Source organism: Macaca mulatta, chromosome 12, assembly GCF_049350105.2.
Source record: "Macaca mulatta isolate MMU2019108-1 chromosome 12, T2T-MMU8v2.0, whole genome shotgun sequence".
NCBI classification, from domain to species: Eukaryota; Metazoa; Chordata; class Mammalia; order Primates; family Cercopithecidae; genus Macaca; species Macaca mulatta.
The window spans coordinates 118,112,171-118,137,545 of record NC_133417.1 but is presented as its reverse complement, the minus strand read 5'-3'; the positions used below and the strand labels follow the sequence as shown (position 1 = coordinate 118,137,545).

Below are 25,375 nucleotides of genomic sequence, written 5' to 3'. Positions count from 1 at the left end.
CATGTGCACAACATGCAGGTTTGTTACATATGTATACATGTGCCATGTTGGTGTGCTGCACCCATTAACTCGTCATTTACATTAGGTATATCTCCTAATGCTATCCCTCCCGCCACCACCGCTACAATAGGACCTGGCGTGTGATGTTCCCCTTCATGTGTCCAAGTGATCTCATTGTTCAATTCCCACCTGTGAGTAAGAACATGCGGTATTTGGTTTTCTGTTCTTGTGATAGTTTGCTGAGAATGATGGTTTCCAGCTGCGTCCATGTCCCTACAAAGGACACGAACTCATCCTTTTTTATGGCTGCATAGTATTCCATGTTGTATATGTGCCACATTTTCTTAATCTAGTCTGTCACTGAAGGACATTTGGTTGAGAGAGGGAGTGGTGTGTGTGTGTGTGTGTGTGTGTGTGTGTGTGTGTGTATATATTTGAATAATAATCAATCCATAGCATTCAGTTGGTCTTTCAGCCCAAGTGAAACAAACACAACACCAATTCTTAACTTTTACACAGCTGATGCAATTGACCTTCTATCCAATTAAGCAGGCAACAAGCCTAGTGTTTTATGTAGAGGTCGTTTCTCAATACTTTTTGACCCATGTTTGTGGATTGCTTTAATGTCATTTCATTACTAAAAAAGGGTTTCTAGATTTAAAAAATAGTTTATAGTTTAATTCTGTGATATTACACAATTTGCCTTGGTGTCTGGTCATTCAAGCTTTTCACTTGTATTTTTAAATTACCATTTTAGGGTCACAGTAAGAAAAAACAGCTTTAATGGCATTTACTTATTTTGTGTTCATTAGATAAAATTAAATGTCTACAAGGAAGCTTTTCAAGTCCGTACCCGATTATGGAATTTAGCTAAACTTTTGAAATGTGACAGTTAAGTCTGTGGGCATGCTATACATCAGAATTTTGCTTCTTATCCCTATTTAGGCCACGTGAATTCAGACAGGTCCAAGCTGAGGAATCCCAATTTATGAACCTTCACTTTGTTTGCTCAAACTTGAGTGTCCAGATTTTTCAAACAGCTTATCATAGAAGAAGATTTAACAATGAGATCTGTTCTCTTAACAAATTTTAAAGTGTTCAATACAGTATTGTTAACTACAGGCACAATGTTGTACAGCAGATCTCTAGTGCTTCCTCTTTCATAACAAACCGTATATCAACTAAACTTTCCATTTCTCCCTCTCCCCAGCCCCTGGCAGTCACCATTCTACTCTCTTCTTCGATGGTTTTGGCTATTTTCAACACATCATATAAGAAGAATTATACAGTATTAGTTCTTCTGTGATTGGCTTATTTTACTTAGCATAATGTTCTCAGAGTTCATCCATGTCATGACATATGGCAAGATTTTCTTTTTTCAAGGCTGAGTAATATTCCATTGTCTGTATATACCACAATATCTTTATTCTTTCATCCTTTGATGGACATTAAGAGTTTTTCTGTATCTTGGTTATTGTGAATAATGCTGGAGTGAACATGAGAGTGTGAATATCTCTTTGAGATCTTGATTTTAATTCTTTTGGATAAATACCCAGAGTACGATTGCTGGATTATATGGTAGTTTTGTTTTTAATTTTTTCAGGAATCTCCATACTGTTTTCTATAGTGGCTGTGCTATTTTACATTCCCACCAACAGTATAATAGAAAAGGGTTCCAATTTCTCCACATCTTTGTCAATATTTTTAAAAACTGCCACCCTAACAGGTATGAAGTGATATTTTTGTTTTGGTTTTGATTTGCATTTCTCTGACGATTAGCAATGTTGAGCACCTTTTCATATACCTGTTGGCCATTTGTATGTCTTCATAGAATTTATAGAATAGAAATTTAAAGAAATGTCTATTCAAGTCCTTTGCCCATTTTTAAAATCAGGTTATTTGGTTTTCTGTTTGTTTGGTTTTTGCTACTGAATTATGGAAGTTAAGTGTCTAGATTTGATAGTCAATGAGATATCTTCTAGGAAAATGATTTTTATATATTTAAAAATACTTTTGTTGGCACCATTTAAATGAATATTAGGAAATATTTTTCTTCTGTCAAGAAATGTTGGTATTAGAAGCATCAATAAAACAAAATTAAGTTATTTGCTAAATTTTGTAAATTAAGCGATGGTGTTAGCTCTGTTATACCTTGATTCCATGAGCATACCAACAATATAGAACCCTTATATATAAAACGTATAACCCTCCTGTGGTGGCCAGGGAGTGTGCTACCTGGGTCTCCCTCTAGCAAAGGCCTTGTTGATCAGCTGCAAGGAATGCAATTAGGTGACAGCCTCCAGCTATGGCACCTTTGGGATCCACCACAGCATTTAAGCTAAGGCCAGAATTTTCCTGACATAACTCCTAGCTAAGGACTGAGCACAATCACTACAAGGCTCCTAATTCCTGGCCGTTCCAACTCACAGGCTCCCCTGTGGGCAGTCTTTATGACAGCGCTCCCTGTTTGGGCTGGCTGAGACTTTCTCAGAGCTGCACCCTAGTCACAGGCTTTTCCTACTTAATCCTCCTTCCTGCCCCTCACTTTTCACACCTTTCATGTCATGATCTAAAGGCTTTCCCTGTCTACTCTGCTGCTTCTCTCCCTTATATTTCAAAATCATTATCCCGATAAATCTCTTGTACTTCTGTTTCCATCTTGAGGTCTGCCTTCCTGAGGTCCTCACCAGCACACCTCCCCTGAGTCCCAAATGCCTTTCTAGCTATAGCGCCATTTCTTTTTCTGCTCTACGATAGAACTTCTTACAAGAGTGGTCTAAAGCTGTGGCTTTCACTTTCTACTCCCTGCTCACTTGTTAACCCCCACCCATCTGGCTTCCATTACTAATACTCCACTGAGAAACTACCATGAAAGTCACCACCTTACTTACCTCCGTATTATAAATCCAACAGGTATTTTCCTATCATCTTATTTTGTCTCTCAGTGACGCTTGATATATTTTTTCTGTCCCCTCAGAAAGACAAAACAAATTTTTCACTCTCAAATCAGAGAGGTGATATCAGGTCCTTGTTAAGAACATAGCCTCTGGATTTAGATAACTTTGATTTGAATCCTACATCTGCCACTTCTGAGCTGTATAAAGTTGGGAAAAGTGTTTAACCCCACTGTGCCTCAGTTTCCCCATCTGTAAAATGGGGGTAATAATAGTACCTACCTTTTGAAATTGAGGGGATTGAATGTAAGGCAATCAGAGCAGTATTTGGCACTGTAATTGCTAGTCGTCGTCACCATCATCATCATCATGATCGTCGTTATCATCATTCAAGGACACATGTTTTTGGTTTTTCTCCCCTCTCTCTGTGTGCTCCATCCCTATCTTCTTTGCTAATTGCTTCTTACAAATGAGACCTCTAAATGTTGAAGTGCTCCAGAGCTTGATCTCTAGCCATACTTTCTCCTAGCCCTGTGAATTTATATACCACCAGATGCCAATTGCTCCTAAACGCATCTCCTCAGACGTGACCCAAATCCAACAGCATATTTGACATTTTTACTTGTATAAAAATGTTTTAACATATCAAAAACAAGACTTATGATAATTCCCTGTCTTGTCAAAACCTGTGCTAAGATTTCTCCCATCCCCAATTTTCCTTACCTGCTCAAGTTGAAAATCCAGGGGTCTTTGATTTTTCCCCCTTTATCTGTCAGATTTGATCCCTCAGTGACTATTTTTCCTACCACCTCCTTGGTCTAAACCAGCAAGGTGTCCCCCATCTCTAGCCTGGATTACTGAAATCACCACCAATCTGAGCTTCTAGCTTTCACTTTTGTTCCTGTCTGCAGTGGTGTAAGCACCGAACTACCAAGTTTATCTTTCGAACAGGCAGTGAAATTATGTTTGTCTTATTGTTTTTGTTTTGTTTTGTCACCCAGGCTGGAGAGCAATGGTGCAATCATGGCTTACTGCAGCCTTGACCGCCTAGGCTTTAGTGATCTTCCCACCTCAGCCTACTGAGTAGCTGGGACCAAAGGCACACACCACTATCCCTTTATTTATTTATTTATTTATTTATTTGTTTGTTTGTTTTTGTGGAGATGGTGTCTTGCTATGTTGTCCAGGCTGGTCTAGAATTCCTGGGCTCAAGTGATCCACCTGCCTTGGCCTCCCAAAGTAAAAGTATCTTTATTTTCCTATTTAAAATGCTCTTTCAGCTTCTGATTGAATTTAGAATGAAATCTGAACACTCTTCTTTGGACTACGTGATGCTATATGTCCTGGTGACAATCTCCTACTGTCTCTGCAGTGGATTAAGCACCCAACTGCCACGTTTATCTTTTTTAACAGGTAGTGAAATTATGTTTGTGTCGTTGTTTTGTTTTGTTTGTTTCGAGTCAGGGTCCCACTCTGTCACCCAGGCTGGAGTGCAGTGGTACACTCACTGTCTCCTGTCAGTGCCCCTCACTGTGCTCAACCAGACTGGTCCCACCCACTGGCCTTTGAACACCCTAAACTCTTATCTGGTTCAGGGGCCTTGGGTTTGCGCTTCCCTCTAAATGCAGTGCTTTTCCTTGACTCTCCCAGGCTGGCTACTTTAACTCAAATTTCAGGTTTTGACTCAGAGGGCACCATCTCTGGGAGGCCGCTTCTGACCAGTTATCTAAAGGAACATCCCTATCCTTGATTCTTCAGCCTTTTCTACCATTCATGAAAAAATTGAAATTATCTTGGTTGTTTATTTCTTTGCTTGTTTATGATCTGTCATTCCACATTAGAATTTAACACTCTTGAGAGAGACAGACCCTGTCTCTCTTGTTCATACTTGTATGCCCACCACCTAGAGCAGTACCTGGTACACGGCAGGCACTTAATAAATATTGGCTGCATTAATACATGAATGGCTGAATCTTGGCAGACAGCAGACATTTTTACAAAGCAATGACAAGATAATGATTCACAATTTAAAGCGACCACTCTGGATAATAAAATATAGACACAACTCTTATTTTCTGCACTAGAAATTGTAGATGTCAAATACCCAAGTGGCAATATTAAAAATAGAAACTATTTTAATATTCAAAACATTAAAAAACTAATATCTTTGTCATGGACCACTATATGAAGTTCAGGTTATGTTAAAATTTATGTAGATGTTGGGGTGAGGGGACGTCAACATTTCTTAAATATCTATTATGTGCCCTGAACTCAGCTAGGGTCTTCACATTAAAACTTCACATATATATATATATTTGTCAGAATATGCTTTCTGCTTTTATATTAAATTGATTTAAAATAAGCCATCATATTTATATATAAATATAAAATAGAATTTTCACATTATTTCGTTTTATGATTATAAAATAACACTTGAAATCTAAGTAATATAGATTATGGCACCTTAAGATAATTTAGGAAACTATGAAGTTACTTTTCACTGGGATGTAATGCGTTGTACATTTTAGCACATCATAAATCAGGAATAAAAATCATGCTATATTTAAAGTAGAATACTTTTCTGAATACTTTTAGTGATTATGTAAAGCAAAGGAAGGCATTTAAAAGATAAAAATGACAGCAACCAGCTAAGCCAGGTGATTTACTAAGTACTTGGCCAGTAGGGTTTCAGTGAGATAGCCAACTGGTCATTTAACTGATTTAAACAACTGAAGCTTAGAAAAATGAGGTAACTTGTCTAAATTCACTCAGGTAGTAATCATCTTAGCAAAGATTTGAATCCAGATCACTCTGATTTCAAGCTCTTAACTCATTGCTAGGCAATGGTTCTATAGCCTGAAAAGGTAAATCACCCTAATGAGAAAAAGCCAAATTCTTTACTGCTCTCGCTGCAGCAGTAAAACCCACAGGGAATTTTTCTCTTGGTTCAAATAATATTTTATTAGAACTTAAGTTATAAAAGTCTATGATGAGCTCCATCAGCAGAGAGACCTGGATCTCTGTAGAGTTGTGGGTGAAGTTCTGTGGGAATCCTTTGGTGTATTAGACAGCAGCAGACTCCCTTGGGTGTCTCACTTAACACAGGTGCCAATGGGAAGATTTGAAAGGCTCCCAGAGCTGACCCAGAGTCTGAACGCCCCTTGCCTGTACTTCCTAGTAGGAGATTCTGACTTGATCAATTCCGTAGTTTTGATCATAGCCAGCAGTGACTGTACATAGTGTGCAGGCGGTACTTAAAGCTCCCTGAAGGATGAAATGCCTCATCACTCAGCAATCACTTTGGCAAACTAAAGGGTAACATTCACTGGCTCTGAACAAGTGAATAAGAGAAACAGCACCCAAATCTCTGGAGGAAAACATGATAGAAACAAACAACCAAACAAAAACAAACAAACAAAAACTGCTGACTTAAAAAATCCATTCTAATCCAATCTTAAAATTTTCACGAATCCATATAATAACTGCAAATCTATTTGCAGTTGGAAATCCAGACATTTTAAGGAGGGTCTCAACAAAGTCATGTTTCAAAACATACCAGTTATTTTATTCATTCATTTATTCAATATTTACTAAGTCCCTATTACGTGTCAGATACAGTTCTAGGCCCCAAGGATACAGCGTGAACAAAAAGTCCCTGATCTCAAGTAGAAAGACAGATAAATAGATAACATATCAGGTGGTGATAAGTGTGAGGAAGAAAAATAAAATGAAGAAAGAAACAGAGGACTGGGGGGAGGGAAATGAATACTGTTTCCTCATGGTAGTCAGGGAAGGAAGGTCTATTTGATAAGAGACACGAAGAAAATAAACAAGCAAAACTTTCTGACCATTTGTGGAAGGAATAGCAAGAGCAGGATGGTGCATGAGCCATTTATAGAAATCAGTGTGGCTGGAGCAGAGTCAAGATGGGGAAGAGGAGGAGCAAGAAGTAGCATGGAACCAAGACAGATGCCGCTGTGTGGGCTTCCCTAGGACTAAAGCTTTTACTCTGAGTGAGATGAAAAGTGATTAGAGGGTCTTGAGCAAAGGAGAAACATGATGATGGTTCATAATGTGAAGGGATCGTTCTGGATAAAAGAGTATAGGAGGCAAGGGGGAAGCTGAGAGATCAGTAGGAAGCTACTCCGGTTGTTCAGGAAGGAGTCAATGTTTTGAATCAAAGTAAATGCTATGATGGTCAGGGGAAATGGTCAGATCTAGACGTATTTTGAAGGCAGAGCTGCCAGACTTTGCTGATAGCCCAACTGTGGAATGTGGCAGATAAAGAGAGTGGTTTACAGACGATCTGGGGCCATTTATGCAGATTGGGAAAATTGGAGGAGAAACCATTTAATGAAGGTAAAAAAATTTGAGTTCTTTTAGAGACCTGTTAATTTTGAGACAACTTTAGATAGCCAAATAGAGTAAACAGTTGGATAGAGACACCTGGATTTCAGGGGCTAGGTCCACGCTGAAGATAGCATTTTAGGAGTCATCCAGAATATGAGGACGTAGTTAAACACAGGGATCTAAAGAGATCACCAAGGAAATGAGGCACAATGGTAACAGCTAACAGTTGAGAGAATATTTAGTATGTGCCAGGCATTATTCTAAGTGTTTACTTATATGAAACTCAACCCTCATAGCAGCACTCTGAGGTAGATACCATTATTCAGCACTCGAAGAAACTGAGGCACAGAGAGGCTAAAGTTAATCTGTTCCAGATTGCAAAGCTAGGTAAGTGGAAGTGGCAAGATTCAGACACAGACAGGTACCAGAGTCCTCCACAGAGGAGCAGGGTCCACAACGCCACTTTCAGACCTTGTTTCTGCTTCAGTGTCTTGTACTCCCCCCAGTAATGGTCAGAACAAAGAATAAAAACAAAAGTCAGAGTTTTGCACCATTTAAATTCTAGGCTCACAAAATCATTAACACTAGAAAAGGGAAGATTCATAAACAAGCTGTTACAAACAAAACACAAAAGTCAAACAAACCTTCCCTTAAAAGAAAGGCAAACAACCCCAGGAAAGAAACTAAGATACTTTTTATCTTATTCTCTTTACTAGATTTCATCTATAGGTTGTAAGATGCCTTTCAATTTGAGAGATCTAAAAGCAGGGGGAAATGTGTCTTAGAATTAATAAAATATGACATTTTAACTTTTTTCAGCTGCCTGCCTATTTTGTTGACTATGCTCTAAGCATTATTTCCCTAGGAATACATTGTTTTTAATATGCTTGCCATTATAGTAGACCACAATGCCTCCTCTATAATAGAAATGACTTTCTTTTCTAAGAATAATATTCAATGTGAGCAGTAAAACCTTCATTTTTAACCCTCCCGTTATCTTACTCTGCATAACAGTTCAGAGTGATGTTCATAATGATGGCTAATGATGGGCACAAGACACATGTATAATTTTACATTTTTCTGGAGAGTGGGATCTTTATCTTATTATCTTGATATCGTTAATATAGCAGGGGCTTGCCAAATCTTCACTAAATTAAAATATAGACATTTCAACTTAAAATATTCTTCCTAGTGTCGAAATATTACTATTTACATATGCAAAATTCATATACAATGCTCACCTTTTGTCACTTCTGAATTTTGCTGATGTGCCCAAGTGCAATATTCATGAAAATAACCATGTTATTTTGGCTGAGTTAATCTGTGTATTTATCAAATTTCTTTATCTTGAGTGTCTCTGGACATGACCAAACAGAGCATGCAGCATGTCACTAAAGAAGTTGTTGCCATTATCCAGGATTGGCAAAGAGGAACTGCAACAAGGCAAACAATTAAAACAGTAGCACAAATCTTGAAAACATTATGCTAAGTTAAATAGTGGTGACGGCTGCACAACAATGTGAATAGATGCAATGCCACTCAATTGTGCACTCAGAAATTAATTTTGTGTGTTTTTATATATATATATGTATATATATATTACTGCAATAAAGAAAATAAACACAAACTGTAGGAAAGCTACAATGCTACATTTCTCTACTACATTCTACATTCTAAGTGGTTTTCTAAAGACATGGCAGGAAAAGTAGGAATGCGTGTACCCACCAATAGAAGCATATGTGCACACATCTACCAGCATAACATGCTTCTTTTCTCCAAACAAATGATTTTCCCATCTCCTCCAAAGCCGGCATCAATCCTGAAATTTTGTTTTTAGTTTACTTCAAACATGCAATTTACCAATTTATTTTAGGATATCTCTTAACTCAGTACTTGCTTACAGACCCCTGGAATGAAGGCCTGAATTTGCTCTGGGTTGAAGAGGGCTTCTTTGAAGTCACAAGCTATATGTCCTTGGGTCATTTACAATGGGACCTCATCACCTGCTGGGAGAATCTGAGAGGCTGTTTGAGAAAGTCTGAAAAACAAAGTTTCCCAGGGTTGGGAGGTCAAATACTTTGGAAAATACAGCTTAACATCTTTTTCTCCTAGAACCGGGATATGATGGAAAGGGCACATAGCTTTGCCAGCTGGCAGATCTTGGTTCCACATCTGGCCCTGCTCCCATTTCCCATGTAAACTTCTGCAAGTTATTTCTCTGACCTCAGTCTCCTTATCTATAAAATAGGGAACATGAGCACTTATTTTGCTTTGTTGTTGTGAATATAGGTGGCTCATGGGGACACAAAGTAAATAATCCAGAAACTGTAGGTTTCTTTTTCTTCCCTAATTACAGTATCCTGACATGACCAATGAGAGTTTAAGTCTTGAGGCTGGTCTCCAAGCCTGTCCGTATGGAGAAGGCTTTGCTTGTGATCCTGTGGCAGGCAAAGCAAAATCTGTAATACTGAAGGCCATCTAGTATAATGGAAATAAATCAAATGGTTATTTTAAACCCAAAGGAACTATAGCTACTTTGCTTTATATGGGGAGTGACAAACTCATATCAATAGAAGTCAATCAATACCATTCCCTTCCCTGGAGAGTCTAACTGGGGCTGACTAAAGCGAAGATCTGGATTTCAATGGCTCTCTCTGGTACCACTACAGGGAAAGAGCAAGACTAGATAGCCCCGTTTACGCCAGCCTGTGGATGTGTCTGTGGTTATGCGAGGGTGGAGAGCATAACTCTTCTGTCTAATAAAGTGAAAGGAATAAAAATTTGAGGAAAGCTCTGAAGCAGCAACACTACTGGGATAACTGTATAAATTGCCTTGTTATCCCCAAACCTTTAATAGAAAGTGCTACACACTTACCTGATGTTTTTGGAGGGCTGGGAGAATCAAGGAGAAAGTTCTTTATTCAGCTTCAGGGGTTGTGTGGCAGGATACAGACACAGCTCTTGTGGGAAAGCATCACAATTCATAACATAACCTTAGAAGAAGCAATTCAGAGTCAGAATTGACCAGGAAAAGCACACACCATCCTCACCTTCCCCTCCCCCGTCAGAACTTATGGTAAGAATGAGGAACATGGGGTTCCCACCACTTGTGGGATAAGGCTCAAGTCCATTCCATTGAGTTGAAAAAGGCAGGGCCCCTCAGCTGATGCCTAAGGTACTCTAGTAATGGGCTGAGAAATTGGTAGGATGAAGGGTGCCCTTGCAGGCTCAGATACTGTTACATGCCCCTGAGAAAAACTCAGGATTGCAGAGCAGGAATGCACTCTACTCTCTACTTCTTGCAAAGAAAGGATCTCGTTAACTCTGGAGAAGAGATTTACTTTTTTCTATAGAATAGTTTTTATGTAATTACACATAAAACGTGTAACTTCTTAAAAGGAACTGGCTTCAAATGAGAAAATGTATCAAAATTTCCTTTCAAAGTGTTTATCACTTGCTAACATGCATATTTCATACTCAAGCTCCCTGTTTGGATAAGAGATTCGTAACTTCATTGAAAACTCTGTCTTATTTCTTGAAAGCAGAGAAAAGGTGTGCAAGGAGACAGGCTCGCTCTTAGATATAGCTTAAATGTTGAAATAGATAAGTTACCCGTATTCATTGTGCTCTGTTTCACTGTTTGCTTTTTTTTTTTAAGCTGCCTAGAAGCTTGTTTCTCTGCTACAATTAGAATTTAATCACTGGTGATTTAAGAGTAGTAGACCCACAGATGGACATCTGTAATTAGGAAAGTATTTTTGATTTTCGTTGCACCACTCAGTTTTTTTTTCCGTTTTTTAAAAAATACATTTTTATGTTAATGAAGCAAACTACAAAAATGACTGAAAATACTACAAGTTGTTCTTTGAGTTATTTCCTCTATAAAATTACAGCAACTCATTTTCAGCTGGCTAGTTAGCTATCTGAAAGGAGAATGGCTATGTTAGCTCAATGCTTGCAACACCGCAGGTTCTCAAGAAATATGTTACTTGAAATAAAGAGTGAATAAATCAATGAATGGACCCATGAATGAATAAACTAATGAAAGTTGCCCCAATTTCTCTCCATTTATATAGGTCACAGTTCTGCTCTCTGCCCACCTTTTGTACCATTTCCCTATCAACAACATCCCCAACAATAGCACACGCATGCTGGCACCAACCAGTGTGATTGTATAAATGTTTGTCTAGGAAAGTGGGCACATAAACATTTAAGAGGTCTAGTTTTATGAAGTAGAAAGGTTGAAGTCTAGGGAAAAGAAAGGAATCTCTCTTCCCCTTCAAGTGCTTTCCGTTTGTTCAGTGAGTACCGGTTAAATGAATGACTAGCAAATGTTCAATTCCGGCTATTACTCTCTTTCATCTGAGCTCTCTCCCTTATCCCAAATATTTTTTACAAATAAAATAGAGATTTTGATGTTTAATAAGACTATATATTTAATTATACTATTGTTTTCTCACAGAAGTGATACTAAATATATTTATATAACATTATTCAGGATCAAATGGAAGTTCTCTCTTCCTCTCTCCCTCTCTCTCTTAACAAACTGGTTCTTCATGGGTCTGTGTGTTTGTGATTAAACAATTACAGAACTTCATCCAAAACTGGAATTTACATGGTGCTGTGAATTCATAGTATTTCATCTTTCAGTGATTAAAAGAAGATGCTATACATAGCATTAATGGAATTATAATGGGTAATATTATGTTGCCTGAATAAAAGATTATTAAGGTTATTCATACCTAGAGATTACCAAGGTTTCTGTTCAGGTTTATAACTCTCAGACCTGAGTGACTTTGCCTTTTTCTTTTACTATCAGTACAATGAGAATATCTGCAATTAGATAATTTGCAATCATGTAGGACAGGTATGTAACACCACAGGAGAGCAGAAGCTGCAGCCAGCATGGCACATGAGGAGGAAGACTCAGAGAGGCCTGACATATGTAACACTAGAATATATAATACAAAAACATATATAGGCTGGAAGTTGATAAATAAAACAAAAATTCTAAATGTGTTCATGCATTTTAAAGGACTTAATCCTTTTGTGATAAAATAATTAGTGCATATTGACATAAATTTTAAACAGAAAAAAAAGAATACAAGAAAATATGTTGGCATTTAGTAGGTTGGCTCCAGTACGTTTCAAGTGCCAGCAACTGAAGGTGAACTCTGGTTGTTTCCAGGCCTCCCTTGCATGATTTGGGGTTAGAATTGTCCAAATACCATGAGTAATATGGAAGTTCTCTGAAGGGTAAGTTCGTGCTCTGATTTAACATTTACTTTCTGATAATTCGACTGGAAACATAACTGAGAGCCCTTGCTGTGGCAGCTCCTTGGAGATGGGAGTGATATGCAGAGTCACTCTGCTTGGAACTTCGTCAATTTATTCCCAAATCCTGGCAGAATGAATTCAACACTTGCTCGGTCACTGCTGTTGCCATTTCATGCTTAAGAAACAAGACCTAGTCCTTAAATATCCGCTGTCAAACTCTTCTTTGATGCTTCCTATTTCAAATGCTATGGCTATGGAACATTCAAATTATGAATATCTAAAAGATAAGTGATGTATTATGCTGTTCTTGTTTTCTGAAATATACTCTTATGGTTTTGAGTTCATAGTTCATAAATAGCCATTGATACTTCTGTATATTCTGTCTCCTGAAGACAGCCTTCAGATGAGGTTTTATCCTATGGACTTTGGTTATCAACAGCAAAACAAATTATGTTGTTGTAATACTTAATATTTATCATATCCTTTTCAAGAGATGTTCAAAATATGTTAGACATTTTCTCCTTTATGTCAAATGCTTTTATATACTACTACCACTGGCTTATTTTCAAATGGTTTATTCTCAGTATTATTGAAATACCAAAATGGTCATGTAAAATTAAAATAATTTCTCTCATAAAATGAAAATTATGAAAATAAAAAGGATAAGGTCCACTTCTTTCATTTAATCTCTTTGGATTCATTTAATAGAGCGCTTAAATCAGGGGCTCCGGTAAATTTTACCATGGCTTTACATCATGTCAATGGACATTGTGTTTTAATCCAAGACTATGACAAAACAATTGTAGATAAACAACAGTTGAATAAATTATGAATTAGTAAAAAAGATGCCAAATTGAGATCACCTATTAGCATGATTTAGAACCAATGTTATGCTTCTTTTTAGCTTTTCTTGGGAATATCCTTTCTTTATTTTTATTTTTATTTTTTGAGACAGTCTTGCCCTTGTCGCCCAGGCTGGAGTGCAGTGGCATGATCTCAGCTCACTGCAACCTTCGCCTCCAAGGTTCAAGCAATTCTCCTGCCTCAGCATTCCGAGTAGCTGGCATTACAGGCACCTGCCACCACACCTGGCTAATTTTTGTAGTTTTAGTAGAGACAGTGTTTCACCACGTTGGCCAGGCTGGTCTCAAACTCCTGACCTCGTGATCTGCCTGCCTCGGTTTCCCAAAGTGCTGGAATTATAGGCATGAGCCACCGAGATATATTTTTCAAATGCATCTTAAATCACTCTTTCGGTATCTATGAGCACAAAACACCAAAATAATAGTTATATTGAAGGTGTTTTATTTGTACAATGTCCAAGATAGTGACATCTGAGATAATCATTTAACAATTTAAATGAACTTTAAATATACAGACCACAGATCCATTTTTCTTGATTCAATAATATTAATGACATTCCAATACACAAAATTCCTTATTAAACAGCAGAAAACTTCCCAGAAGTCTTTTCCCTACTTTCATGTGATACTAAAAAACTTTGGAAAGTGTTCTGTAAGAGTTAAGATTTATCTATATTAACAATACAGCCAAGGTGCCCCTTTCTTTTTACTGCAGGTTTCTAGACCTTCAGCTCCTTAGATAAAGTTTATGAAAATATTAGAATCTAACAATGATTCGATTCAGCTTAAAATCTGTTCTCAGTTTATAACTAGAAGTAATTAGAAGTCCCTATCTTAAATCATTCTAGAGATGTACAAATAATTGAATAACATTTCTAAGGACTTCCTATTTAAATAAGAAGAACAGTACAGATTATGTCATTTTCTTGACAATTTGTAGTGGTAAAAACCACTGTGTCTGTTGTTTTTGGTTCTCTGTAGACATGACTATAGAAAGGATGATTAGAATGTACTTAAAAAAAATAAGGTCCTAACGCAAGAAAAAGCTAAAAAGAGCCTTCCATGGGGAAGAAAGCACTAAAATTAGTGGTCGATCATGCCAATACCTGATTACTGTTTGGTGTCTTTTTCACTAAGTTGCGGCTTCTTCAGTTGTTCTTAATCAGCATTGGTTTTTCATTGCAGTACCTCTTGCATCTATTTCTGTATTTTCAGTGTCCCCGAACTAGTCCTCAGGGACTCCAGAACCTATTAGGTTTGACATTAAGTATAGGATCTTAGTTAAGTCATATAGTGACATAGAAGCTCTCTGAACCCGAGTTTCCTCATATGTAAAATGCAAGAGTGAGGGGAAAATGAAATATCTAATGTGCCTCTGCTCTCCAAAATTTCATTATACTGCAGTTTCAGTTCAGGCTCCTCTCACAGCAGAACCCTGTCCTTCCTGATCTTTCTGCCTCCAATCTGAATTCTGGCATTTAAGATTTATTCTAGCAATTTAAATCACTTTTGACTTTGGGAAATCTTTTTGTTAACTTCATTTGCTGTTCAAAGTTAAAACTGTCACTTGACTTTTTGCAGATATTCCTACCTGTTTTCCAAACGTTAGTAAAACCACTGTGAAAGCTGGAGTTACTCTAATACTTCTTGGCAGAATTCCATGCAGGTAACTTGGCTTGTTGGCCATAAGTCTCTGAGTCACAGCCACAGGTAATCCATTTCCTTCTTGGCTGTTAGGAAAGGGCCTAATTAGCGAATCCAACAAATTCCACTCCCCACCCCCTTCTTCCATGGGTTAGTTCTGTGTTCCTTCAGGCTTCTTGCCAGGCTGCTGCTCCGAGAGCGATCAAATTACCATTAGAGCCAGCCAGCAACAGCACAATGCTGTTTATCTACCTTCTACCCCACAATCCTTTTTTTCCATCAAAAGTTCTGCTCCATTCTTTTTCTTCCTAAGGAAACCTTCCGCTTCTTCCATTTGCTTATGATGAATCTATGATTTTGTTATAATTTTTAATGAAATCAAACAACTTACCCTTTTTGTTCCCAGTAACACATCACTGAATTTCACATGATTTCATGAGATTTAACTTCAGGGGCAAATGAAATAAATCCCTCCTCCCACCAAAAAAAAAAATTTTTTTTTCATCTATCAAATATGCTAAACATACTAGAGAAATGCAAACCCGAATGATTCAGAAAGGTTAGGCGTTTACAATTTTCACAAATATGGACATTTTATTCTTTATATCATTTCAGTCATAGATTTCTACTTAAATTGACTTTCTTCTTACAATTGTCTTTGTGAGATTAGTGTATGAAATGACAGCATGAAGTAAAAGCTATCAAGGTACATTTGGCAAAAAGAATGACTCATCTTCATGAATTTTGTGTGTATTCATGAAAGAGCTCAGCTGGGCGGCCAGATGACCGGTAGGAGTGGGTTATTTACCTGGGAGGACCTGGAAAGCTTTTTACACAGTGTCAACAGGATGGTTGTTAAGCAGCAAGTTGGCAAATATGGCAAGATTGTCATTAAACAATGTTGGGATTCAGATCTATTGACGTTTATTTGCTTTTCAACTCTTCAACAACTCATAGAAAGAACCAAGTTGTCTTTTTTAAAAAAGCATCCATTGCACTCCTTCTCTCTTTTTAAAGCTCTTGGCAACCCCAAAACAGGGTGAAATAATCCTTTAAGGTGAGGGCTTTTTTTTTTTTTTTTTAACATGGTCTTCTGTAAATGAACTTTGGGGGAATTCACGAACTTATGCAAATATATGTTGCACGTGGTGTCTAAGTATTTGCATACACACAACCTCCTGTCTAGGGGAGGAGGATGTGTGCACACATTTTATTTGAATTTTAAAGGGGTCCGTGAATCAATATAGTTTACAAACTACCAATTCAGGGTCTAAATTGAGCAGCTTTAATATCGTGGGGGTGGGGCGGGAAGGGGACAGAGAGGACACTGTCATGATGCATGTTCCTCTCATGCACAATTTTTAAAAGCGTCACCAGCTAGGTAGACATGAAAGTAAGAGACGGAGAACCCTGGTCACTGCTGCAAAGGTAAGAATGGTCTGTTCAGAGCAACTGAGTGGAGACAGAGAAATTAATGTAGCCTTTCCAAGCAAGGGCATCAGGACAGCCTTGCCTTATTCATCCAGACAGGAGTTTCTAGCTTTGGTACTCTTTGGAAAACTCTCAGTGAGTACTGCTTTTCTAAGGGTCTTACTCGCCAATTCCAGGCCAGGTGACTATGGGTCAGGACTTACTGCTATTGCACATGGCTCACTGCACAGTTCTGAGGCCTACATCCAGAGTCCCCTAAATAACCCCCTAATTGCTAAATAAAGGGAAACTGATGACTCAGACTTTGTGATGCTTTGACCCTCAATCCAGATACTTTCCCCAAATCCTGTCAAGGTTGCAGGCTTCAGAAATGGCCATCTAACATCTCATTACCTTAATTTTGGTAAGCACATGAACATCAGAGATACTTTTTTTCACAGGGTTGCCACCTTTCACTATGCCTTCCACATTCAGCCCAGTGCATCCAAATCCATTCACCATATGTAAAGAGTAACAAAGAGAATTTTGCTCCAGCTGGCTAGAGCTTCTCTCTAAAATAAGCCTTAGAGAATTGTGGGGCTTGTTTGTTTGTTTGTTTTTTGTTTTTTTGATGTTTGTTTTTGGTCTCATTTGGTCTCATGGTTTCTAAGGTCAGAGACAAGTTTGTGAAAACCTATAGTCTTTGACTTAGGGTTCATTTGTAGGATCAAGCCTCATCTGCCTGCTTCTTCTGAAGAGATTGCTCTGCTGGTACCCCATCAGCTTCACTTACCACCGTTTACGAGCCAGTGACTATTGGGCTGTCCCCTCCCCTGCACACCTTGGCACCTTACCTGGCACATGGCCCTGCCTTATTTTTGGTTTTATTTTTGAGGTGGTAGGGAGTGAAAAATCAAACTTAGACTTCCCTTGAAATTTTAGATAACATTCTTAAAATAGCCTCGTTTGCTTCCTACAATCTTTCCAGTTAACTGCACACATGCACACAAACTCCATTTCCACAGAATGTGAGATTTTACTCATCAAAAAGTCAAGTTATCAGAATTAACTGGCAACCTGTTTACTTCAGCAGTGCTGAATCTGCGTTCATATTCTAAATATGTCTATGTGTACTGATGGTATCATATGTTTTTCAACTCTAAAACGTATCCTCTAGCATTAAAATGAAAACACTGCTGTTGAAATACAAGCACCTTGAGTATAACCTCGTGGATAGTCATTTGCATATAATTGTGACTGTGTGTGGTGAAATGTAATCATATGGTGTGTAATTGTGTGGATTTTGGGTACAATTTTCCCCATAAAAGTTAAACAGACTTTTAGGTCTTGCTTTGTAAATGTATTAGTACCCTACTTCTGATATAACACATTTGTGGCTTAAAACAACCTTGATTTATTTTTGTACAGTTCTGGAGGTCAGAAGTCCACAGTGGCTTTCACCAGGTTAAAATCACGGTGTCTGCAGGGCTGTGTTCCTCTGGAGGTTTTATAGGTAAATCCACTTAATTGCCTTTTCCACCTTTTGGAAGCTACTTGTATTCCTGGTCTCCAGACATCTTGCTCCATCTTTACGTTTTGTTTTGGTTTTTGTTTTTTTTTGAGATGCAAGTACTGCCTCCCGGGTTCACGCCATTCTCTGGCCTCAGCCTCCCGAGTAGCTGGGACTACAGGCGCCCGCCACCATGCCCGGCTAATTTTTTGTATTTTTAGTAGAGACGGGGTTTCACCATGTTAGCCAGGATGGTCTCGATCTCCTGACCTCGTGATCCGCCTGCCTTGGCCTCCTAAAGTGCTGGGATTACAGGCGTGAGCCACCGCGCCTGGCCCCTCTTGCTCCATCCTTAAAGACAGCAGGGTAATGTTTTCAAATCTCTGCTTCTCTCACTCTGACCCTCCCACCTCCCTCTTACAAGGATGCTTGTGATTACATTGGGCCCAACTGGATATCCAGGACCCTCTTCCCTCACCCCTCAATTTAGCCACAGCTGCAAAGTCCTTTTAGCTGAGTAACAGAACATATTCACAGGTTCTGGGGATCAGGACTTGGCTATCTTTGGGAGCTCATTCTTAAACCTACCAATTACAATCAGTTAATGGGTGCCTACATTATAATGCTTACTCTAAAGATATTTATCCTTTAAAATTTGGTTAGGAATCAAAGTATTTACTTTTTGTTAGACAAATTAACCCCAGCCAGGTCAGAACTCGTAACGTAAATTCAAATGAGAAACTTTCCAGTGCAACTCCTCAAATGTGTTTTTTTTGGAGCAAGTCTAGACTAGAGCATTGAGAAAATACAACAGCTCTTTGGGCAAAAGAAGTTGTCAAGGTAATTTCCTTCTAGCCCGTGGTTTTCTCCACAGATGGTGTAAATAAGTTAGCACAAGAGTGGAGTGATGGCACGTGTGGTTAGTATTCTCCCAACCTGCTGAAAGCTGACAAGCCATAAAAACTGTTTTCCGTCTTTATTTCCAGTAAAGGAATTATGTAGCTAGCTTGCTCTGCAGTTCTGACTTTTCCAAATTTTGTGACTTTCCACCACCAGACATAGAGAGCAACCACGGCTGTGCCCCGTTCTTCAGGTGACTGCCAATCCCCTTTGCCCGCTCCCTGTCCCTGCCTGCCTTCCCGCTGATGATGACTGACATTCTGGGATGGAGGAGCAGGTGTGTGGTGTCTGCCCTCGGCGTGTTGAAGCATGACTTGAAGGAGGAAATTTGAATTTTTCTTACTTCTTAGAAGAGAGGAGAACCAAAGGGATGACAGATTCCCATAGGAAATGCACACACCTGTTTTTTTGTTTTGTTTTGTTTTTGGATTCGGTGCTCTAGGCAGTTTCAGAAAACAAACCCCAGAGTGAAACCATCAACATGAGAATGCCTTTGTGCCCTTCAAAATTATTCTCAAAAGCTAAATAGCACTTTCTGACCAGGTGCAGGAGAATTTTTTCCCCCATTTTTCTAAACTCAGAACTAATTTTTATTGCCTTTCTGGGCAATAAATCCTTTTTTAAAATCATGTTTGGATAAAATTATCTGGGAGATAACATCGACAATTTGTAAACACTGATATTTTGGTTTATAACCTTTAAAAACAAAATCTAAAGTATTTTGGACAGCTATATATTAAAATAAGATTTAGATATGAATATATAAATTGTGTTTGTGGGTGAAAAATATGTGGCCTGCCCAGAAATTAGCGTTATTAAGTAAGAGAGCTACTTATCGGATAGTTTTACCCACATCAGGCCTAGGTACAGTGGTGTGCTAGTAAATGTGTAACAAAAGCCTCTCCAGGGGAAGAAAAGCCCTGATTTTCAGTGTTTGCCAATTTCCATGGTATTAAAAGTACTCACAACAAGGCCAATTTTAAGCAATCCTCCTGAAGTCCCTGAAGACAGAGTTGAAAAGCATCGTGCACAGTTGACTCTTCTGAGCTAGTCCAAGCTGGCTCCAACACACTACTGCCTATGTAAGTATCTATAAATAATACAACTTAGAGGGTTCATAAGGATAACAATGGGATATATTCAGAATGATTGAATGCTGACTCAGAAAGGAAAACTATACAATTTTGCTATACCATAAACCATAAGAGTGTATCATAGGAACTGTGACCAAGAATATAATCGTTGACCTAATTTGGTCCTGATTCTTCCTTTTCTAACTTCTGAGAACACTCTTTTTTTGTATCCAGTCCTGGTTATGCTGCGAGTCTGCATCTTGCTTGAGAGAATTTACTAAAATCACAGGAAGGTCTGAATTCTCATTTATACATTCGACACCAAGTATATGGAGGCTTTCCCAGTTGCTCTGTGTGAAGGACTTGAGTTTTCTTTTCCAGCATCAGCTGAAAATACCAAATGCCTGTTTGTGTGGAAATTTCCTGAGACTACAGCTCTTAACTCTCTGACCTGAGTAGTATATGTGTGAATTTTACGTCAGGTTGTATTCTCTGCATTTTCTCTGCTGTACGGTGGCAAATGATTGTCCTAATGTACAAGATCCCCTGTCAGCCTTCCGTCCCCAGCCTCAGTACTGCCCCTAAGAGAACCCCTTGCCCTGGGCTCCTACATTTGAGATTTGACTCTAGATATCTGTTGGCTATGCCCCTTTCCACTAAGTGTGTATCCCGCTTCTAAGACTATTGTCTGGGTTCTGGAGATTCTAGAATTCTCTGCCTGAAAGGCTCTGAACCTATTGGACCTGTAGCGGCCTCTTTGCCTTATCCATTCTCCAAAGGGTAGACTATGCCAAATCCCAACATTTTGATTAAGAACAGCTAGCTTCTGTGTTTTTTTGTTTTTGTTTGGTGAGGGTGGTTGTGGATGGAACTACACCTAAAGGCCACCATGGATGTTCACATAGCACTCATGCTTGTTGTGCAGACCATATGGAACCAGTAGCAAGAATGTTAAGGGATCCAGCAAAATCAGAAGGCCTGTGGCCAGTGACTGGGTCTCCCCTACCTGCTGCCACATTTCAGTGTGAACCTCTGAAGACTGCAAGCATCCTGAATTTGAACCTTCCTTTGTAGCGAAGGATGGAATGTATTTCATTTAAGAGCTCGTTGGCTTAATTTAAACTTTTAAATATTTAGACAGATGGTATATAGACCTCCATTTATATTCTTGCACCAGACCCTGCAAATATTGGCCAGGCCTTCCCAAATCACAATTTTGTGTGTGTGTGTGTGTGTGTGTGTGTGTGTGTCCCCTCTTTTCTCCTTCAAGTGTACAGTCTAGGTAAGTAAGGATTAGGTTTTTAAGAAGGAAAGTCCCAGAGAAAGTGTCATAAGCATGGGGATAAGTCCACCAAAGAATAGGTAGCTAATGATCCAATGTAATTGCCAGAGAGAATGTGGTGGATCTAACCCTTGGAGCTGCTAAGAGGACAAACACTGATGCCCAGACCAGCAGCCGGTCTGGCAATGGCAACAGTCTGGTTTCATGGACAGGAATATAGACTGGGTTAAACCGAGATCTACTTATTTCTCCTCTCTTATTTCCTAACTCTCCCTTACATGGCCATCACTTTCCTCCTTGTGTGCTCAAGAGACCTAATAAATGTCCTGGGGGAAGAGTTACAGGTGCCTCAGAGTTCTGAACCCTTCTGCAATTGCTGTGTCACCTTCATCTCATCTCTTTGACCATGGTCAGTTTGTGATTTGCTGAAGTGAACCAATGAGCATTTTAAACCCCATTGGGTAGGAAGAGTCATTTTCTGCTTGGACTCTGGACTGAAAACAAACCTCATTGTGCAGCACTGTTGTCCTTTCTGTGTACTGTGTCCTTTTCTCAACTGCCCAGCTGCAGTGACTCTAGGACATTACGATATAATTCCTTCCTACTCAATATCATGTAGGCCACGTATAAGAACAGATCATTTCCCGAAAATTTTTTCAGCAAAATCAGTATCAGTGTGGGAATTCAATGACACTCTAGACTGGTGTCATTTTTATGTACTAAACAAAATGGTACTATAAAAATTCAACATAGTCTCAAGAAGGTCCCAGTTAGTGCACATGTAATAACAATGCTCAAGTTTCAGTGGCAATTCTTGCAGGAAGGATACTCTGGTATCTTCTAACTAGTAAAAAAAAAAATACTAAGATAAATATATTTGTGAACTTAATTAGGAAAATAAATAAAACTATCAATTAGCCAGGATTTGGGGAGTATCTGAGAACTATGAGGTTTGCAGTAAACATGTGACTGAACTCCTGCGTTTGGATGGATGCTATCATAAAATATGTTACCAGTTGGGCAGAGATAAATCTAACATGCCAAAAACAAGAGTAGAAAATAAAAACAATAAATCACCCTGCTGCTCCTCCAAGGACCAGATTTTTTACCACAAGTAGTACTGACTCTCTGGGTGCTATAGGCTATTGAGAGAAGGAAGAAATCCATGAAGGGGAGTTAGGAAAAGCTTCCTGAAAAAAAAAAAAAAAGACTTGAACTGTGCTTTAGGAAGATGTGCAGTGGAAGAAGGAGATTTACAGGGGATGGGGACATTATAAATATTTGTCAGCTTGACTGTGCCACAAGGTAACTAGATATTTGGGCAGACATTATTCTGGGTATGCCTATGAGGGTGTTTGGAAGAGATTAACATTGTGTAGAAGGAGTAAAGCAGGTTGCCCTCCCTTATGTAAATGGGTCTCATCCAATCAGTTGAAGGTCTGAATAGAACAGAAAGGCTGACTCTCCCCTAAGAGAAATTCTTTGTGTCTGGTGGCCTTTGAACTGGGACATGGTGTTTCTTTCCTGCCTTTACACTCAAACTGAAGCATCAGATCTTTCTAAGTCTTGAGTCTGCTGGCCTTTGGAATGGCCACACCATCAACTTTCCTGGTTTTCAGGCCTTTGGACTTAGGGTGGAACTAAACCATCAGCTCTCCTGGGTCAACAGCTTGCTGACTCATCCTGCAAATCTTAGGACTTGCCAGCCTCCTTGATTGCATGGCAAATTCCTTATAATAAATCTCTTCATATATGTGTGACCACATCCTATTACTTGTGTTCTTTTGGAGAACTCTGACTACTTCACTAAGTGAAAACACACAACATTTGCAAGACAATGCAAAGTTTGACCTGACCAAATTAGAAAGATTATGTTGTGGGGAAATTTAAGATAGTTGATTTGATAGAGTCAGAGAAGATGGAGGAGAGTTGAGATGGATTTGGATTGGTGATGCAATTAAAATCTTTACTCCTAAGGTCATCAACTATCTCACTAGTCAGTGTTATCCTATTTTCCATTGAGCTTGAATTTGAGGATTTTGTCTCAATACTGTATCCCCAAACATTCCCTAACAATCATCTAGAGTAAGTGCACTAGATTAAACCTTTTGCAAATCACGTAGGGATCTAGTTAAAATGCAGATTATGATTTAGTAGACCCAGGCTAGAGTCTGAGTTCTGCTGCTACTCCAAGGACCAGGTTTTTGAGTAAGAAACATCCCTTGTGTAGTTAGTGCTGCTTGAATCAGGGAGCCACTGAAGAAATACTACCTGGCCTCTGAAGGAATAAGGGCTGGTCCTGGAAAAAGACAGTACAGTCTGAATTTTATTTCATTGTACAGTGCACATTACCTCACAACTATTGTCCTGGGAATGCACTGTCAAGAATTTGCATCATCAAAGAACAAAAATTAAGAGGAAATCAATATTCATCCAGAATATGTCATTTGAGGTGAGCATCATGAGTGTGTCAGACAATTTGAATCATCATTTTGCTAATATTAAAAGAGATGGCATTTTAAATTTTGAATTCTGAGAAGCATTTGCTGGAATCATTTATAAAATAGCAATATTAGCTGTAATTGGCCTGGGTAAAAACTTGATAGGAGGAGGTGGAGGGATTTAGGTAATTCAACCAGAACCTTTCAGTTAGGTTTTCTCAGGGGAATGAGGCAGCATGGTGGTGGAAACTCCAAGGAAACCAAGTGGCAAGTCTTCTGAAAGCAAGGACTTGGATTTTCCTTTCAAGACATTTGCCAGAAAAGAAAAAAGCACCAGTGAAGAGATGGATTAAGAACCTCTGATTTAGACTGTACCTTAGTCACTCAATGGCAACTCAAGCTGTCAGGACTCTCGTTCCTCCTGTTTTATGCCTTTTCTGTCACCTTACTCAACTAGTGACACCTGCTCTTCCACCAAGACTCAGCACACCACTTCCAAGAAGATCTGGGCTAGGTAGGCGCCAGTCTCAATCTGAATCGCCCCCATCCTGGGCTCTCCTTATTGAAACACTTAGCAAATTGTATTAAACTGTTTTACTATTTTCGCTTCTCTGACTCTACTTGAAGCTACTTGAAAACAATTATGGGTCACATATTTATTTTCATTCACTCATTCATTTGTTATCAGTTATTTATTAAGTGACCTACCACATGCCTGGCCTTGGTGATACAGTGAAAATAAGGTACACTCCATGTCCTTAATGAGTTTTGTGCATGAGTGCTGGTGCATGGGTGAGTTCTGGGCAAAGAGATCAAAGAGGGATAAGTGCTTTGTTAGGGATAAGGACAATGACTAAGGGTCATCATATGACGGGCATGGAACTTTGGCCATGGTAGTCTTGGGAAGCTTTCAGTAGGCAGATGTAAAATGCTGAATATAATAAGTGAAAAACCAATACCGATTGTGTTTATCATCATTCTTAAACTGTCCATATGCTTTAGACACTTCTCTGTGTATATATACTTCATCAAACAAACAAACAGATATGACGGGTGCTGTTTTTGAACATAATAAGAGATCTAGGGTAGTCTCAGCTGAGTTAGTATGTTGGCTATAGGAGAGGCAGTCCCCACACCTGGCCTGGTAACTGTCACTCCTCAGTGAATGACTGGATCTATGTTCAATTGAGCTAATCAATTCAAACCTCAAGCTGCTAACCATTTCAAGTGGCCAGATAATTGAGAACTAAGTGAATTTTACTTGAATGGTCTAAAAAAAAATGCTTTCATTCTTTAGAGTATATCTTTAGGACATACATTTAGCCTAACCCAGAAACACAGCTTCTTATCTATTTTTAGTACCTGGAAAGAGAGCCTTCAACAACCTCTCATTGACTCTAACAACATACTAGAAGACAGACTTTGAAAAAGTTCAAGTAGAAAAGAGTTAAACTTTTTTTTTTCCTCCCCCCGGTGATGATAACTCAGAATGATAAGGATTTAGAAGAAATGAAGAATAAAAGAGAGAACTCTTTTGTTTTTACTATGTGTAGTTACTTGTATCTATTATGACATGGAGGTTCAATTCTGGTAATTTTTTTTCATCTAGAAGAGTTGATCATACACTGAAAATGTTCTATTTTTTTTAGGAACAAACATTCTCAGGAAAGGTTTGATCTCATTTAGATGTAAAAGCATTTAAGATTTTCAGTAAAAAAGAAAAGACATTGT

The 25,375-nt window shown here is 38.7% G+C and overlaps 1 long non-coding RNA gene across 1 annotated transcript in view; it reads left to right on the top strand.

The window, feature by feature from the left end:
• The first annotated feature begins 19,507 nt into the window (after positions 1-19,507).
• The window catches only part of LOC144333472 (uncharacterized), a 342,525-nt gene continuing 336,657 nt past the window's right edge, over positions 19,508-25,375 (top strand). The window contains exon 1 of the long non-coding RNA XR_013402140.1: positions 19,508-19,930. This is a non-coding gene — a long non-coding RNA (uncharacterized LOC144333472). The remainder of the gene's footprint in view (positions 19,931-25,375) is intronic.